At 55.5% G+C, this 16,699-nt stretch overlaps 1 long non-coding RNA gene across 1 annotated transcript; it reads left to right on the top strand.

Annotated features, from left to right (window-relative positions):
* Nucleotides 1-444: 444 nt before the first annotated feature.
* LOC142605251 (uncharacterized) lies at nt 445-5,996 on the top strand. Its single transcript, XR_012838978.1, has 3 exons — nt 445-1,777; nt 1,931-2,065; nt 5,624-5,996. It is a non-coding gene; the product is annotated as an uncharacterized LOC142605251 (long non-coding RNA).
* Nucleotides 5,997-16,699: the final 10,703 nt, after the last annotated feature.

Consider the following 16,699-nt stretch of genomic DNA (forward strand, 5'->3'; position numbering starts at 1 on the left):
CCACCCCACCCCACCCCACCCTCCCTCCGCGGCGCCGGCCCGGCCCCGGCCTCGGCCCCGACTCCTGCGGCCGGGCCTAGCGCCGCCGCCCCCCCTCAGCGCGCTGCCCTCGCCCGGCTGCGCCGCCCGCCGCTCCCTCCTCACACAGCCCCGACGAGCCAGCGACGAGCCGGCGCAACCCAACCCGCTACCGCCGAAAACAAGCGCTGACTGACAGCCGCCGGCGCCAGTGGCAGAGCTCGGCGCGCGGCGGGGCGGGACCCGTGGGGCGGGGCGTCGCGGCGAACCGGAGCGCAAGTTTGGTTGGCCGGTCGGGGTGGGGGCGCGCTCGGACGCGCGTTCCCAGAGCGGGGCGGGGCGGGGTCGGGCCGCCAGGCATTGTGGGACGGTGACGGACCGGGGCGCCCATCGCGGGGCGGGGCGAGGCGAGGCCAGCGCGGCGGCGGCGGCGGCGGCGGGGCCGGGGTGGTCGCGCGCAGAGCTGCCGCCGCGCCCCCTCCCGCTCACCGCGGGGCCTGCGGCCTGGCCCCGCCCGGGTCGTTAGGGCCGCGGTGGCCGTTAGGACGGCGACGCAGGGCGGGCCCGCGGCCCTGGGCGTTGCGGCACTTCCCGCACCTCTCGGGGCCTCTCCCGTCCTCGGGGGTGCCCTGCGCCGCCGCGGCGGAGCCAACCCGGCCTGGCCCTGCTCGGGGGAGGGCCCACCTCAGCCGTAGGCCCCGCAGACCCAGCCAGCCCGGCCTCCCTCTGCCGCCCACGGCTGCGGCAGTCCTCCATGCAGAGGAGGAAGAACGTGAGGCACAGAAGGGCCTGGCCAGCGCGCCCAGCCGCCGTGTCCTGACTGCGTCCCCCCCCCCAGAGCCACACGGGGATGGAGCCTGTCAGCTAAGCGCTCTGGATCGAGTCCTCCTCGCTCTGTGCCTGTCCAGACGGGGGTCCCAAAGCTGTCTTTAACCCTGGCTGGTTTCCCCATTGCTTCTTACTAGGTCCCTGTTGCCCTGTAGCAGGTACCCCAGCTGGCAGCCTGATGCATCCCAAGCCACAGCCACGCGTTCATCCTTCTGCTGCCAGTGGAGCTTTGTCTTTCTGAGCGACCCCGCCGTGCCCCGCAGGGACCTGCCCCAGCAGAAAACCTGCCACCCGGACTCCACGCATACACCGCTTTCGAGTGCCTGCAGCTGCACACCCATCACCCTGCCTCGCGTGGCTGCCTGGGACCCCCCAGCTCCGCTCCTCTGCCTGCGGAGGCAGTTTCCCAATCATAGTTCATCCCAACGCCTCCAGAAGAGAGGTGGCAGCAGCTGGTGGGGAGGGGAAGACATCAAATCAGACCAACCAAGTCCCATCCCTGTGTCCCAGTCACCCCAGGACCGCTTTCCTTGGGTCTAGCATTACCCACAGAGCAGTGAGCACCGACAGGGACTGGGCACCCAGCGCCAGGGAGCTCCGGCCAGCCATGTGGCTCCCATAGCCCTCCCTACAGGAAGATAGATAGAATTCTGGAAATTCAGAAGATTCTCTTTTTCCATGGCGAAATCATGCAGCAGCAGATGCTGTCAAAATCCACATGCTGCATCTCCCACCTTCTTTTCAGATGGATGCCAGGGCTCCAGTTGTTACAAGCTGTACTGGGATGGTCACGTATCCTGATTCCTTAGGGCGTCCTCCATCCCAGCCCTATAGATCTATAAGTGCATTAATACATGCCTCATTTCAAATCTCTCCTCCCAGAAGGAGGGGAGTAGGCAAAGCAAGACCCCTGCATATTCCACGTGGCAAGGTGCACACTTAACTTTTCAGAGAAGTCTCTCCTACCTTCCCCTTCCCCTGCTTGTACTGGTTTCTCTTGCTCCATCTGGTGTTGTTTCTTTGTCTCACTTTCAACTTCCCTAACTCCTCAGTTTTACCCAGTCTCTTGCTATTCTTTTTGCAGGTGCTTCTGCTGGTGTTTTGGAGTTCTTACGGACACCCAGCTCCAATACCGCCCTTTCTGTCTGCTTGCAGCACGTTCCCACACCTCCCGAGCTGGGCTCGCTCACTTTTCCTAGTCTACTCTGCCTGGAGGACTGTATGTAACCTGTCTTTTTGAAGGTCCAAAAAAGCATGACAGTGTTACATACCTGTCTTCCTTGTTACCTGTCTGGCTTGTGCCGTGGCTTGCCAGTCCCTACCTCATGGCAGTCTGGCTGAGACAGAAACACGAGATAGTCACAAACAACAGGTTCTGTTTTCCACTTAAATTCCACCTGGTCGTCTCATACCTGTGCTATTCCTGTCAGCTCTTGGCCTCAAAAGAAGATTCTAACTTTTTTTTTTTTTATTTTAGTGGTCTCTCCATAGTTTGGCCTTTCACAGCAATGACACTCCCTCCCATTCTTATTTTCTCTTACTTTCTTTTCTAGATGCCCAACAGCTGAGAGGACTATTACTCCCTCATTACTGATCTCTAGTGAAGGAGGTGTAGTCATTCTGCTTTGGCAGCTGAAAATTATTCTAGAGACAGAGGTACTCGGGACATCTAGAATCAAAGTCACAGTGGGCTGCACAGCCCTTTGGAACTCTTATCTATGGATAGTGCTTAAGGAGGCAGGAAGGCTTAAGTTCCTATAATCCCTGCTCTGACTCCAGGCGAGTCATTTAACCTCTTTGCATGTCCTCAGGCTGTGAGTGCAAGATACATACCTTGTCTCAGGAGTGTGCTAAAGAGTTACCTAGTTAGGATTGCTAGGCTGCTTTGAACCACAAGGTGCTATATGCTAGAGGCTATTGTTTTGGTTACCTTCCCCTGGGCAGGATCAAAACCTAAAGGCCAGAAGATCCTGATGAAACTTTCACAGATTGCCAAAAGAAAAAGAGTAACAAAATTTGCATCCGTCCACTGGACCACTTGCTTGGTTCTTGCTGACAGACATCAGTTCTGATGAATACCGATCAAACTATTAATTTAAGAATGGCCAAACTGCTGCTCTCCAAACAGCAACAGTCTGTCCACTCCTTCCCTTTCTGCCCTAATAGAAAAGTTTCAGTGCTCAGAAGGCCCACCTAGAAAACAGGAGACCTGGGATTTCCCACAGCTTTGTCACCAGCGTACTGTGCAATTCCCCGAGTCCCAGTCTCCATTTCCCTGCCCCACCTGGGCTGCTGTGTCTGTAGTCTCAGATGTTCCTCTCGCTTCACCCTTCCCTCTCTCTCTTCCCTCACAGCCTCTTGCAACTGCTGCTGTCAGCAGATGTCACAGACTTCCAGGCATCCTCCCCAGTCCCCTACTGCTGCGTGCTCTCCAATAGTATTTGCTCTGACCAGGAGCTGTTTGCCTGAGTGGGGGAGTTCCTGCCAGTCTGTCTAGCCTCACCTCTGTTTTCCAGCAGGCTGGCAAGGGTTGGGGGTGGGGGGGGATGTGTTGTGATCCTTGTGGGGTTTTTTTGTGGCTTCCCAAGTTCTACATGAAGGACTTAATAAGCAGCATTTCCCAGAAAGCTGATCTTGACCATGTCAGGCCACTTCAGAGCAACTGCTTTCACAGCCCCCATTTGCAGCAGTTAATATTAAGCACAAAGACAACCTCCATTCATTTATAGAGGAAGGTCCCAGCCCTTGTGAAGGATGTCCAGTGACTAGGTCCATCAGGATGCAAGCACACCTTGCTGGATAGCATTGCAGACATTTCAAAGGCCCATTCCTTTTCTCCATTCTGGCCCCATTTCTTAGGCGCTTTTGAGTTCCAGATGCTTGAGAGCAGAGGGGAACAGGGACAGCCAGCTGCATTCTGCTGCAGCTGCTTGATCAACAACTTAATTGAGGAAATTTTTCATTGCTTAAAAAAAAAAAAAGCAGCTTGCAACCAGATGATGAGAACAGCTCCCATCTTAATGGAGGAACCAGGTGCTCCGAGCACAGGATCCCCAGTTCAGCTGCACACAGACACACACTGGGATATTCTGGAAGCCAAGCACATGCCCCTTTCAGCACATACTTTGCTGAATCAGGACCCTGATCATATCTTCTGCTTTGCAATTATTTTGTAAGTTGAACAACCATTTCCTTCAGCTGTTGGAAAGAACTAGTTACTACAATTCACCTCTCCGGTGAGCTTTCAGCAGCAGACGTGGTGCAGGGTTATAGATTACCAACCCCCCCCAAACTTTGGGGTGACATTTTCTGTCAGCTGGAAGCACCCTACTACCAGTCAACATTTTACACCTTCTAGCTCTTGGAAAAGTGCAGCGTGGGGTTTAATTCCTCAATGTCTCTCCAGGAACTGACAATCCCATGGAGCTGAGCTAGAATCTCATTTCCCAAGTTAGGAGGTGCCCAGGGTGCGATGGCTACCCTTTCCCAAAAGGCAGGACGGTCAAGGAGCAGGCACTGGTAGCTGCCTCCTAGTAGCTCTAAGGAAAGGAGAATGGCTCCGAGTACACGGCAAGATCTGAACAAAAGGCGGAACATCACCAGGGAGAAGAGGGGAGGAGGAGAAAGCGGAGAGGTGGTCTGCAAGAGATGAGAAAGCAAGCGAGGACAGCTGGTGCGTTACTGTCACAAAGTCTCTGCCAGGAGCAACCCGCCGGGCGCTTCCAGCCCCGCGGCAGAAACGCAGGAGCTGACGCAAGCGCCCGGTTTAACCGTCAGACCTGAAGCGAAACCCCTTTCTTCTCCCCAGGCATCCCCCAGAGCAGGCTCCCCATCACCGCCGCCGTTCACTGCCGCGCCTCGGGGGTGCTGGGAGCCCCCGGACCCCCACGGCCGTGCCCGGGGAGCGAGGGGCCGCTCCCACGGGCTACGGGGGGGGGGGGGGGGGGGGGGGGGCAGGTCCCGGCCCTGCCCTGCCTGCTGACCGGGGCGGTGCCGCCGGGGGCCGCGGGGCCGCGCTCGGCAGAGGGCAGCAGCGGAGCGGAGCGGGCGCCGCGCCCCGCCGGAACCTGCCCCGGTAGAAGACCCGGCGCTGGACACCCACCCACACCCACCCCCCCCACCCACCCCGCCGCTTAGGAGCGCCCGAGGCCGCGCACCCACCGCCCCGGGACCCCCCCCCAGCTCCGCTCCTCCACCCGCGGAGCCATCTTCCCGACCGCCGTTCAGCCCCGACCCCGCCAGAAGGGTGGTGGCAGCAGCTGGAGATGGAAGGGAAATCAGCCCAACCGCGTCCCATCCCTGTGTCCCAGTCACCCCAGGAGCGTTTGCCCTGGGTCAGGCATCACCCGCTGCTCTGGGGGGAACCGACAGGGACTCAGTGCCAGGGTGCCCCAGCCAGCCGTGGGCTCTCCCCATAGCACTCCAGAGCTCAGCCCTTTCACCCCTCCTTGCACCCAGCTCACCCCTTTCACAGACCCTTCCAGCCAGCCAGAGGAATTTGATGAGCTGCCCCCCAGCCCCACGCTGCAGGTCTGAGAAGCAAAACACCTTCTGAATTGCACAGCAGAGCTTGGCTACCTGCTGGGCCCTGTGCTAGGATGTAAGGCTCTCGTTATAGGTGGGTGGTGGGAAGAACAGGACAGGACACAACACTCTCCTCTCTGATCTGGGCTTCATGCTGCTCACCATTTTCCATTTAAAAAAAACCACTTTAAAGCCCCTCCTCAGTGTTTCTATAGCCTCACACCTGCTCCCTTCCTTTTTCATCCCTTTCAAGGTTTCCTGCCTACACCTGCAGCAGCATTTCCCTCACGCCATCCTGGGAAGGGGTGGCATCAATTAGACACTACCCTGAGCTCTCATCAGCACTAATGAGTGGCCAGGACCACTGGAATCACTGAAGTAGTCTCTGGAACAAAGCAAGGAGAAAGGATTGCAGCAGCCCTGGGAGCATCCCTCATGCATGCAGCGGAGCTGTGCCACCAACCAGGGAATGCAGGCAGCCAGCGCAGCCCCACAGAGCCAGGCAGAGCAGCCACCAAACCACCAGGCGAGGACTGTGCAGGGACAGTTGGATTCCTGGTGCATACAGGTGCTTAAGGAACAAAGCAAGGCAAAACAACTCCTACCCAGGTGCTTGGGAGGACACTTGAGCTATCTCTCATTTGTGTGTTTTTAAAATGAGCTCACAATTAAGGGCCAGAGCAGCTTTCCATCCAGCCTAGAGACCTGCTGACCATAATCTGCAGGCTTAGGGGTAATGGGGTCACCTACACCATTTCAGTTACTGGGTGGGATGATTTTTTTTTTTTTAATTTTTAAAACAAAGCTCATTCCCTTCCCAGCTATAAACACTGGCCCTATGATTCCCACCCTGAGTTGTCCCCTTCTCACAGAGGTTCATCACAGCTCCTTGCACTTCCTGTCTGTCTGCTTTTGCCATCCACCCTCACCCCTCTTTGGCCTGTCTGCCCTTCACCCCTATCCCTTGCCAGCACCCCAGGAGCAGCCCAAGTCCTTGAAGGAGCAAGTTCCCACTGTCATGGGACAAGAGTTACTCCAGCATTCAGCCCTTCCCTTTGGGCAGACTGAAGCAGCATGATGTGCAACCTCAGTGTGTCAAACACGCTCCCTACTTAATCTGCAACGACATTCAAAGCACGTGAAAAGGCAAGTGCATCCCTTCCTCCCCAAACTCTCTGCCATCACTCCCATGAATGGAGACATGGGTTCCTCTGGGAGGGAGCTGCATGGCCAGCGCTCGCTGTGGGGGGCAGGCATCAACGGCAAGGCTGTATTAGAAAATACCAGAGCCTTTGCATCATGTCTGTGATGCTGAGGACCTGGTCATACATCAGTGGCACATTCTGGGTTCATGCCAGCAGAACTGTCACTCCTGGGAGCGCAACCCAGGCCCTGAGAGGGCTTTCTGATCCGAGGAGGACAGAGGCAGAGCTATTACCAAGAAGCAGAAGACAGGGGCCAACAGAAGCCAGGACATGTTTTCCAATAGGGGAAGAGGATGGGGTCAGTGGGACCTGCCAGAGGGTGGCCCAGCAGTGCCTACCAAGAGCCAAGGACAAACTGGGTCAGTTCAGTCCATGCCAGACACCCACATGTGCCAGCAGGTCACAGCTACGTTTAGTCTCACAGCACCTCATCCTGAGCACCCCCCTTCGCCCATAGCACCCTGCAACTGCCTTGCCTCAGTCTCCCCAGCACCACCTCCAGCCCTGGGCATGCAACCACCTCCAGACAGAGCCATCGGCCGGGAGGAGTGCAGAGCACCCACCACCAACCTCGCTTCCCACAGGAGGGCACTAGCAAGCCACAGGCCCGCAAAAATGCTGCCAGCCTGTCTCTAGCCATCTCCATCCACCCCTTTAACACCTCCTTGCTCTTCTGACCCAGGTGTTTCAGGTCAGGATCGGGCCCTGCCACTCTTTAACCCCCTCCTGGCCAGTGCATGGTCAGCAGTTCGCAGCATAGCTCTTATAGAAAGGAAAAGGAAAGCAATGTATCGTTTGATAAATAAAAGCACCTTTATAGCAGCAAATCGTGACAGTAGTGCTAACCTCACATAAGCTGGGGCTCCCCTGCCATCAGCTCCTCCATCTCCTTCCCTGTGCTGCAGATCTGAGTCTGTAAATGCTGCCCAAGAGGCCACAAGAGGTACTTAATAAGTACCTGCAAGGTGCGTAAGGTCTCTTCCTAAAGCCTGAGCATGCCAGGTGTTATTACTGCAGAGCAGGTGTCAAATGTTTCAGCCTCCCCCAAAATTATTTTTACAAGCTTTTCAATTGCCTGTCACAGCAAGATGCCACAAGGAGACTTGAGTTCTCTGAAAAGAGGGAGAAAGGCACCCAGATCAAACACGCTGACAAATGCAGCCTGTGACAGCAATTGGTGGATTACAGTTTTTTAAACCTTATGTTTCACATCTGGTTTGTCATGGCTGTTGTAGGTGGGCTCAGTGCGCAGTAAATCAGGATAACAAACCTACATTTACCGTGATCCTTTCATCCCCTAGGATCCCAAAGCACATCATTTAATTGCACTCAACCTGCACATAGATTTCATAAATAAAAGAATGATAAATTAGCACAGCTGCTGCAGCATTCACAAGAGTTACTAAGACACAATCTCCTTGTGCAATCAATCCAGCCTCATGCTTCAGTGTTTTGTCATAAATTGAGGTCAGGAAGAAATGTTCTCCCTACCTGGAATGCAGCGCTGCTCAACTAGCTGAGTACAGGAAGACACTTAAGGGTATAGTACTCTGTCTTCCCTGCAAATCTCAGAAATCATTGCAAATATTCATTTGATGGAGCTCCCATGCAGTAGATGAGCACTGATCCTGCACAGGGGCAGGAGGAATGTGATGTAGGGTCACCAGGAGGGATTATCTGCCTCACATTAGGCAAGAGGAAAGCCTGGATGATCCCTTTGACCTTAAAAATTGGTATCTCATTATTCCCTTTGTCCAGCAAGGGAAACAGAGAAGGAAAGAGGTGAGAGTCCTTGCCATGCCCATGACACACAAGGCCTGGTCTCCCAGCCCCTCCTTTGCCCAGCTTTCCTCAGCCCCTGCTGATCACTCCCACCATCAGGCTCAGTCTCTGTTTCATATGCAGAGGGATTCAAATGCTGCTTCTGGGAACTAATCAGCCCAGGAACCTCCTCATGGTCAAAGGGTCAGTGGATTCCCCTGGACCTCCTGACCATGTTATAGCTTCAAACTTCCTGTTTATCTCCCACCAAACACCTGGGAGAAACCATCTGGAGCTAAGCCCTTCTCTGGAGCTTGATGCTGGCCCAGCCCTGGCCCAGGAGCAGGCAATTTCAGGCATCCTTGTCGCGTGCTGCCTCATCACTCCTCAGCTGCAAAATCCCTTTCCTGATTCCTGCAAGGAGTGTGAACTGTTTCTTGCACTTTGGCTGGTAAAAAGGGTGATAATTACCCCTAATCAGTCTGCAGTAAAAACACAGGCCACAGCAGAAGGGGGGGGGCAGCCACCATGAGGAATAGAACCCAATTATTCCAAGTCACTGATAAAATGGGATCAAAGAGGGTGGAAATGTTTTACCAGCTGTAAAAAGCCTGCCCAGACCAAGGTTCTTCCTTGGAGAAAGGCCCTTTCTGTCCACAGGTCATCCCTGGCTGGGACCTGTGTGCATCCATGGGACAGTTTCTCTTTTTTCTTCTTGGTATAGGCGGGGAATTTTGGATGGGGTTCATTTTTGCCTCTGAGGTCAAGCAGGAAGACAGTTTCCTCAGGAAAAGAGCATGGTGATGTGGGTATGTGGTGCAGAACAAGTGCTTTGTCCGCTGCCCCATGCGGGAGCTGAGCTACTGGGACTCTCCTGTGTCCCTTCATGAGCACCTCAGTGTCCTGGGGAACAGAGCAGTCGGGGCTGGGTGGTGATGGGGGCAAGGGACAGCACTGCAGAATGGCATCTGGTGGGTGCACTGCCGAGGCCACGTTTGCGGAGCGGGTTTCTCCCAGTGCCACGCTGCTGGCTGCTGTAGGTCTTCCTCACCTCCCTGCGAGCCCACGCTGCCCAGGACCCCAGCCCTGGGTCACTGCCATTGAAATTGGTGGAAGAGAGCACCGGGCAGCATGCGGGCTGGGCTGGGGATGCGTAGCAGACGAGTGCCCTTGGAAGCAGGTGAGGGGACACCAGCAGGTCACTCCAGGCTGTCCCAATGCCTCGTGCTGGGCAGGCTCTGTGGCAGCACAGGTACTGCCAAGGGCCCCGAGAGAGCAGCACGTGCTTTCTGCCAGCTCCTGGGGTTATCAGCTGCTCCTTGGAGTTCAAGACAAAAAATGACCCCACAAAGCTGCCCCAGCCAGTGCTGGCCATGGCTTCTGAGCTCTGGCTCTGACCCCTCTGCCAGGTGCAGGGCTCCAGCTTTGGCAGCGGAATCTCAGCGATGAGCAGTGAAATCTGCCAAGGGATGCAGCAGCCAGAGCAGCCGTTGAGCTGGGACCCTGACGTCAGTCCAAGCTGAGTACAGGAACCTGCTGGTTTCCTCTTCTCAGCCTGGCAGAGCTGCAGCAGGTACAGCGGGACCGACGCAGGAACCAGCCCCGCTTTGGGGTTCAGAGACAGCTTCGAATCATCGCTTGAATAAAGTGTCAGAAACAGTGGGGACCCTGCCTTGTGCTTGCCGTCCGAATGCTGCACCCTCATGCCTATTCCCAGGACACTGTTTAAGTCAGCAGTTGTCATGGAGGGGCACTAGGTGGGGTTTTGCCTCTCTGGCTGGCCCCCACGCCTGGCAGAGCAGAGGAGGTTGTGGGTGACTGCAGATGGTAGAACCAGATCCATGGCTGTGACTCAATATCCATCCCTGACGGAGGCCAGTAGCAGACATTTCAAAGGAAGATGTGAGAAATGCAATAATGGACAGGGGGGTGCCTGCTGGGGGACATGGCTACACCCTGGTGGGACCACCGGTGTCGTAGGGACGTTTCCTACCCAGGCAGCCGGCCGCCCGCCTGGCCGTGGCAGAGCCAGAAGGCCCGTGCCCAGCAGCCCGAGAGGCCGGCAAGATGGCTGCTGGCTGGGGTGGGGGCGGCACTGCCATCCCGGCCGGTGGCATGGGGAACCAGTCGCCCCATGGCTCATTCCAGTTGCTGCAGTGGGGAGATCTGCATGGCTGATAACAGTGTCAGCGGGATAGTTGGGAGGTAGTGAGGGAGAGGAGGAAACAGCCCGTATGTGAAACAGAGACCACAGAGACAGATTGCTTATAAATCACTCCTGGGCCTGCCAAGCCCTTGCCAGGCATCTGGTAGATTGCGTTATGCTATCTGGAGAAAGTTTAATATAAAAAGCCAATAATCCCCATGATAAGAGGAGCGATAAGGGCCTCGGGTCCCACAGGAGCTGGCCTGGATGTGGCAGGGAGCCGGGGCCCTGGCCCAGCCGCAGTGGGCGGGCGGGCGGTGAAGGGCAGGTGCCGCATGGACATCCCAGTCCCTCAGCCGTGAGATCTGCCTCCACCATGGGCGTTCAGAGGAAACCAGGCAGCCGGCAGCGCTCCTCCCCGCAGGCAGCCACGGGGCTGCAGAGGCACCTGAGCGGCTGCAGCGCAGCGACGCCTGGGAGAGGGAAGGGGCAGGGGGAGGCAAGGGGCTGCCAGACAGCTCAGCAATGTGGGAACCTGGTGCCCAGATGCCAGCCCCCTGCCAGCCTCTGCTCTGGCCCTCGGGGATGCTGCCGGGGTCCTGCAGGCCCCTGACATCCCTGCGGGGCCTGACCCGAGTCACAGGCAATGAATCTGCCTGCGGCCCATCACAGCAGTGCGTGGAGAGGGGAGAAAGCGACCGCTGCTCTGGGAGAGCAGGGCTGCGTCCCGGGATGCATGGGAACAGCCCACAGGCAACCCACCCGAGGGATCCTGGCTGAGACATGCTCCATGAAAACACCTCCCTTGTCCCAAGCGCCTCTCCTTGTGCCCCAAGAGGTGCTACCCCTTCCCACACACAGTCCCTGCTGACTGTCTGCAACGGCAAACTGCTGATGGCAGGGTGCAAGGAACCGCAGAAAGAGAAACCTAAATGTAGTCCCAAGAAGCTGAAGCAAAACACAGAATTAACCCCTGCAGCTTCAAAGCAATGGAACCCACACAGTTCCACATTAAAGTCAGCAGGAAAACTTTGCACAAGGGTTTTGCTGCTGTGCACAAGCCGTTGAGGTCAGGCGTGTACCTGGCTCCTCTGCCCGGCCCCAGCCAGAGCCAAGCTGCAGGGCTGGACACAGCAGGAGCCGGCCCCACTGCCTTGCTGCCAGCAAAGATGGGCTGGGAAAACAGGGAGGGTGGAAGGGGAGAAGGCTGTGAGCCCCAGCAGCGTGGCACGGGCAGGCTGGGGCTAATAGCCCACAAGCTGCCACAACTGTGCCTTATAAAAGGCCTCACAGATGTCTGAATACAGGGTGGCAGCGTGGCATGGCACTCTACAAAGCCAGGCTTTACATCCTGGGTTGGGACTGGGATTTGTTAGCAGCTGGTGTGTGGATGGCAGCTGAAGTTTAATGAGTTTGGTGGGTCTCAACCCTGTTTCTACTGCAAAAAGTCCACAGCATTCAAACCGCAACCGAGAAGTGAAGGAGGAGCTGCGGGCTGAACCATGCCACCTCCAGCGAGGTCCTGTCCACACCGCGCTGAGGCGTGCAGTGGCCAGGGAAGCCCAAATTTCTCAGACTCAATCCTGCAAAGCACTTGTGTATGTGGTCAGCTTTAGGTGTTGGGACTCAAGAGGGTTCCTGAGGTGGGGGCGGGGGGAGACCTTCCTTGTTCAGGTGCTGAATAGCTGCTGTGCCTTTTTTATTTCTTCCTCTCTAATTCCAAGTAAAAGAGACAGTATTCTCAGCGTAAAAGCAGGATCTTAGAACCTGCATTTCCGTCGCAATGACAGCATGACTTTCACCTTCTGTCCAGAGCTTTAGAGAAGAAAGTGTCTGTACAGCCTCTCTCCTTGAACCAGCACCGGAGTGGGATATAATATCTGAATAATTTACAAAGGCTTTTCATTAAACAGATATTTTTTTTTGGCAGCTTTGTTAGATGGGTCCTTTTGGGAACAAATAGGAAGTTGTTCTGGTCTCATTAGGACATCCCTGTACGAACCCTTCCTGCTGGGGCCAGGGACTGAGACAGCCTATTGCTCCATTATCAATGCTTACTATAAACTCCCGGTCCCCTAGGTATCCTGGCTCCAGTGCCAATGGCCAGGTGACCTGGCGAAGCGAGTATGTCCCTAGACACGCACGTCACAGGAAGTGGGAGCGATGGCAGGATCTTCCCTCCAGCCTCTGTGGGCAGGAGACCAGCATGGAGGCACAGGAGAAGTCCAATCCTGCACTGGCTTTGAGTAGGAGACTGCTCCTGCTCTCCAGCCAGACAAGCCCACAGGCTTGGGCGAGCTCAGGACGTGGTGAAAAAGCAAAGCTCAGTGCGGGCACGGTGTGGTACAACCTGAGGGCACACGGCTGGGGGCAGACGCAAGGCCAGCAGGCATGCCGTGAGATGACCACGTACACCGCAGCGCCTTGGAGCAACGCTAAAGGCAGGCACGGCACCTTCCTCCCTGGAAGGCTGATGTCAAGCAGGGTGCCATGGGAGAGGTGGAAGAGACTCCTCCAGCCCCCGTGTCCTGGTCACCCTGGCCTGGAGACCCCTTTGCCAGCCTCCCACGCCAAGTCGCCATGCAGTGTCAGGCCCTCAACTAAGCTGTCAACGTTAGCAGCCAAGTCCTTGGCTGCCATCTGTGGCTCCTCCAAAGGGTGGTCCGGCTTCCCTAGGAGCGGACACACTCCCTGGAAACCCACCTGCAAGCTCAGCCCAAGCCTGACCCAGTCCTGGGTGCAGCGAGAGCCTGGCACGACCTTGCTCCTGGCTGAGGTGTTGGGGACAGGGGGGATCCATCCGCTTCAGCTGCAGCTTTCCGACATTGCCGTAAAACAGCCTCGTAGCAGACAAATGTTGGTTCTTGGAGAGCTCCTACACACGTGCTCAGAGCTCCCTTCCCGCACTGGAAAAAAACCTCGTTTCCGGAGCCAGGTCTGAGGTGGGAATCCCCTCCTTTTACCAGGGCGTGTTTAAGGCAGGCTCCTCCACGCGCTGTTTTGCTGCCGTGCCCAGGCCGTACTCACCCCTGCTGACACATGCAGGCCCATTGCTTGGGCAAGGTTATAATTGCCCCTTCTTCAGATGTAGATACATTGCCAGGGTGGAGACAGGCCCATTAAAGAGTCATTTACTAGGCACAAGTGAGTTTGTGTTCCCCTGGATTGGGATTTGCCAAGATTATACCATAAATTAGTGTGTTTCCTGGAAGAAAGCAAGGGGGGGGGGGGGGGAAGATAAAATGGAACATTTTGTAGCCAACATAAAAGCCAATAAAGGAACATTTCATTTCCCACTTGGAAGGGAGTGACTGTGAGTTGTTGCAAAGAGAGAGGAAGGCAGCGCAGGGCAGCGTGAGCAGGGCTCCCGTGCTTTCACTGCGATCAAGGGAAGACTTGAGATGCACATTCCTGTTGCCAGGAAGCCCGGCTGGGTCCAAAGCTGCCAGCAAGCTGGCAGTGCGGCTGCCTGGCCGTTCCCCCAACACCTGCCTTGGTGAAGCACCACGAGCCCTTTCCGGAGGCCGGGGTGTGAGCTGGGGGGGCTGCGTGGCAGAGCCATGGAGGGTGGATGCTGCTGAGCCAAGGGAAGCTTCCTACTGGCAGCCCAGGACCCAGGAAGAGTGCCTCCGCACCATCTTCTGGGAAGTTCAATCCACCCTTGAAATATTATTGTTGTTTAAAGAAGTCCATCAACCACAGGAAGAGCCCGGTCCTGCTTGTATCAAGGACAAATGCTTCCCAGCTTTGGCAGTACCATTGTTAGGAATATCTGTTGTTTCAGGTTGCTATGTGGCAACTTTGCTGCTTTATTTCAACTGGAAAAAAATTCTTTCAAGTTAAAGAAGAAATTATAATATCTAGATGAGCAATGAAGTGGTGAGCTGGAAAGGGAGAGCAGAGATGCTGCCTGGCTTGGCAGGCAGACAGATATTCCCGAGTCTTTCACAAAAGTGTGTCCACACTGTGCTAAAATGCAGCCACCACTGGGTGAAGAACGTGCCTTTGGCCCCAGCTGCCCTCCTCGTCTTACCCGAGGGGACTGAGAAGGCAAGACATCCACTCTGGAGATCTCATCTCAAAGTTTGTCCTGCTCTGCATCATGACCAACCCCTGCAATATCCTGGAGGGGAAGCTACTAACAGAGAGCAACCCCTCTGCAGGCACAGCACATCAGATCATCCTTCAGCACCTCTAACATGGGAAAAGCGTGTAAAATGGGAGAAACAACCAGCTGCGTGTTTAAGGGCCACCTCTTCTTATGTGCATGTACATGTTGCACAGGGCAGTTGACATTGTGGCTTCGGTCTCTAGCTGCTGCAGGAATACACATAATCTGTTCTTCCAAACTAGCAGCAGATGTGAACTTCCCATCCCAGACAGGCACTCAGAGTGGCTTTTTAACTAAAAGGAGTAACTTTTTAGAACAACACGAGAGCCTTTCTGCACATGAAGCAGGAGTGGTCTGAACAGTGCGAGCCCCGCAGGCAACAGCCGTGCAAGAGGATCCCAAGCTCCGGTGCTCCCCTCGAGATGAGCTGGCCCAGCCCAGAATCTTCTCAGTGGCCACACGCGTGGGATCACAGTGACAGACCTTGCACCAGCGCTCCCACTGCAGTGTGCAGGAGAGAACCCACAGCCCCTGATTTCGAACACATGATTCAAAGTACAGCATTTGCATGCTGCACATTTCTTCTGCGCTTAACATAATCATCTCTGTAATAGATACCTAATTCCTATAATGGAGTGGGGACTATCACCTGCAAGGCCAGTCTGTTCTGTGCTGGGGCCAGGGACGGTAAAGCTCTCAATCCAGGCACCGCACATCTGAATCATCACATAGCCGAGGGCCAAACCCTTCTGCATCCCATTGTCCCTTCCTTCCCCCCGCATGGCAGCAAGGTGACAAGCCTGGCAGGGAACACAAGACATGCTCCGGACTTGCTCCAGTGCCTCCTGCTGAAGGTAGAGCTCACCAGAGAGCCAGACCTCAGCTTTGCAAGGGAACAGCGGTGACCTAGTCCTGCACACACCAATTACAAACTGCTCCTCACCGCCCCCGTGCAAAGCCCAAGCTAGGGTGGCTCAGTTTCTCTACGTGTAAAAAGGGGACCGAGATGCTGATCAGCTGGGGGGAGACTGTCTACCCTGTTTTCCAACCCTTATTCTGCAGGGACATAAAGCCTGCCTGCACTATTAATAATCCTTGGCATGAAGCTGTCACAGTTTTCACTAATATGGAGATGTCGACGTGAAAAAGCTACTGCACAATATGCAGGAGGTGTCACAATAACTCAGCTGCTATATTGTTCTCTTTAAAAATAAATACCACAACAGCCCAGCCCGCATTGCTGGAGTCATGACGTGTAGGGGTTTATTTTTAATCTGAAAATGCACTGATTTTTTTAAAGATAGACACAGAACAGCATCTGAAATTGATGAAAAGCTCCCTGCGCGCTCGCATACGCCAGCCGTATTCCTGCCTGTTATGCTCAGGCTGGCTTCCAAGGACCTGATCCCGCCTCAGCTCAGGCACATTTGTGTGCGTGGCTTGCAAAGAGGCCCCATGGCAACAAAGTCCTTCCAGCAATAAAGCCTGTGGCTAAATTCCCCACCTCTCTGCTCTCTGTGGGGATGCAATCGATCCCCCAGGACACAAACTGCAGGGTCTGCTCCTCAGGCAGCAGGTTTAGGACCAAAGTTGGCATCCAGAGCAGAATTTTCCATTGTTTGGAGATGGGAGGTTTGTTTGGGGCCAGTTGCAGGTGAAGTCCCTTCCCTTCGCCTTCCCTCCTGCTCAGCAAAGGCAGGGTTGAAATAAAGCAAAACAAAACCTCCGTGTAACCAAACCCCGCTCTCCCGCTTGGGGAAGGATGTGAAACTAAGCCGCATGTGATGGCATCCCCTGCACTGCCAGCACGGTTCAGATCCTGCGGTGTCACATCAGGTTTAAGAACCTGTAAGAAACGAGCGGTGGCTTCATTAACAGCAAAGCTTTCCCTTCCCTCCAACACCATCTAATAAAGATGCAATGCCAGGAGCCACAAGAATTATCTTTACGGGGTAGGCCAGCGCTCTTCTAAGCAAGAGACCCGAGAAAGGCAAGAAGCCGCATCGCCGAGCGAGACCCAGCACTGTCCGGAGCTCCCGTGACCTGGTGACAGGGCCTGCGGGTACCGCGGTGTGCCCTGCAAACCTCTGCCAGCCTTCAGGCCCA

This window comes from Balearica regulorum, chromosome 26, assembly GCF_011004875.1.
Source record: "Balearica regulorum gibbericeps isolate bBalReg1 chromosome 26, bBalReg1.pri, whole genome shotgun sequence".
Taxonomy (NCBI): Eukaryota; Metazoa; Chordata; class Aves; order Gruiformes; family Gruidae; genus Balearica; species Balearica regulorum.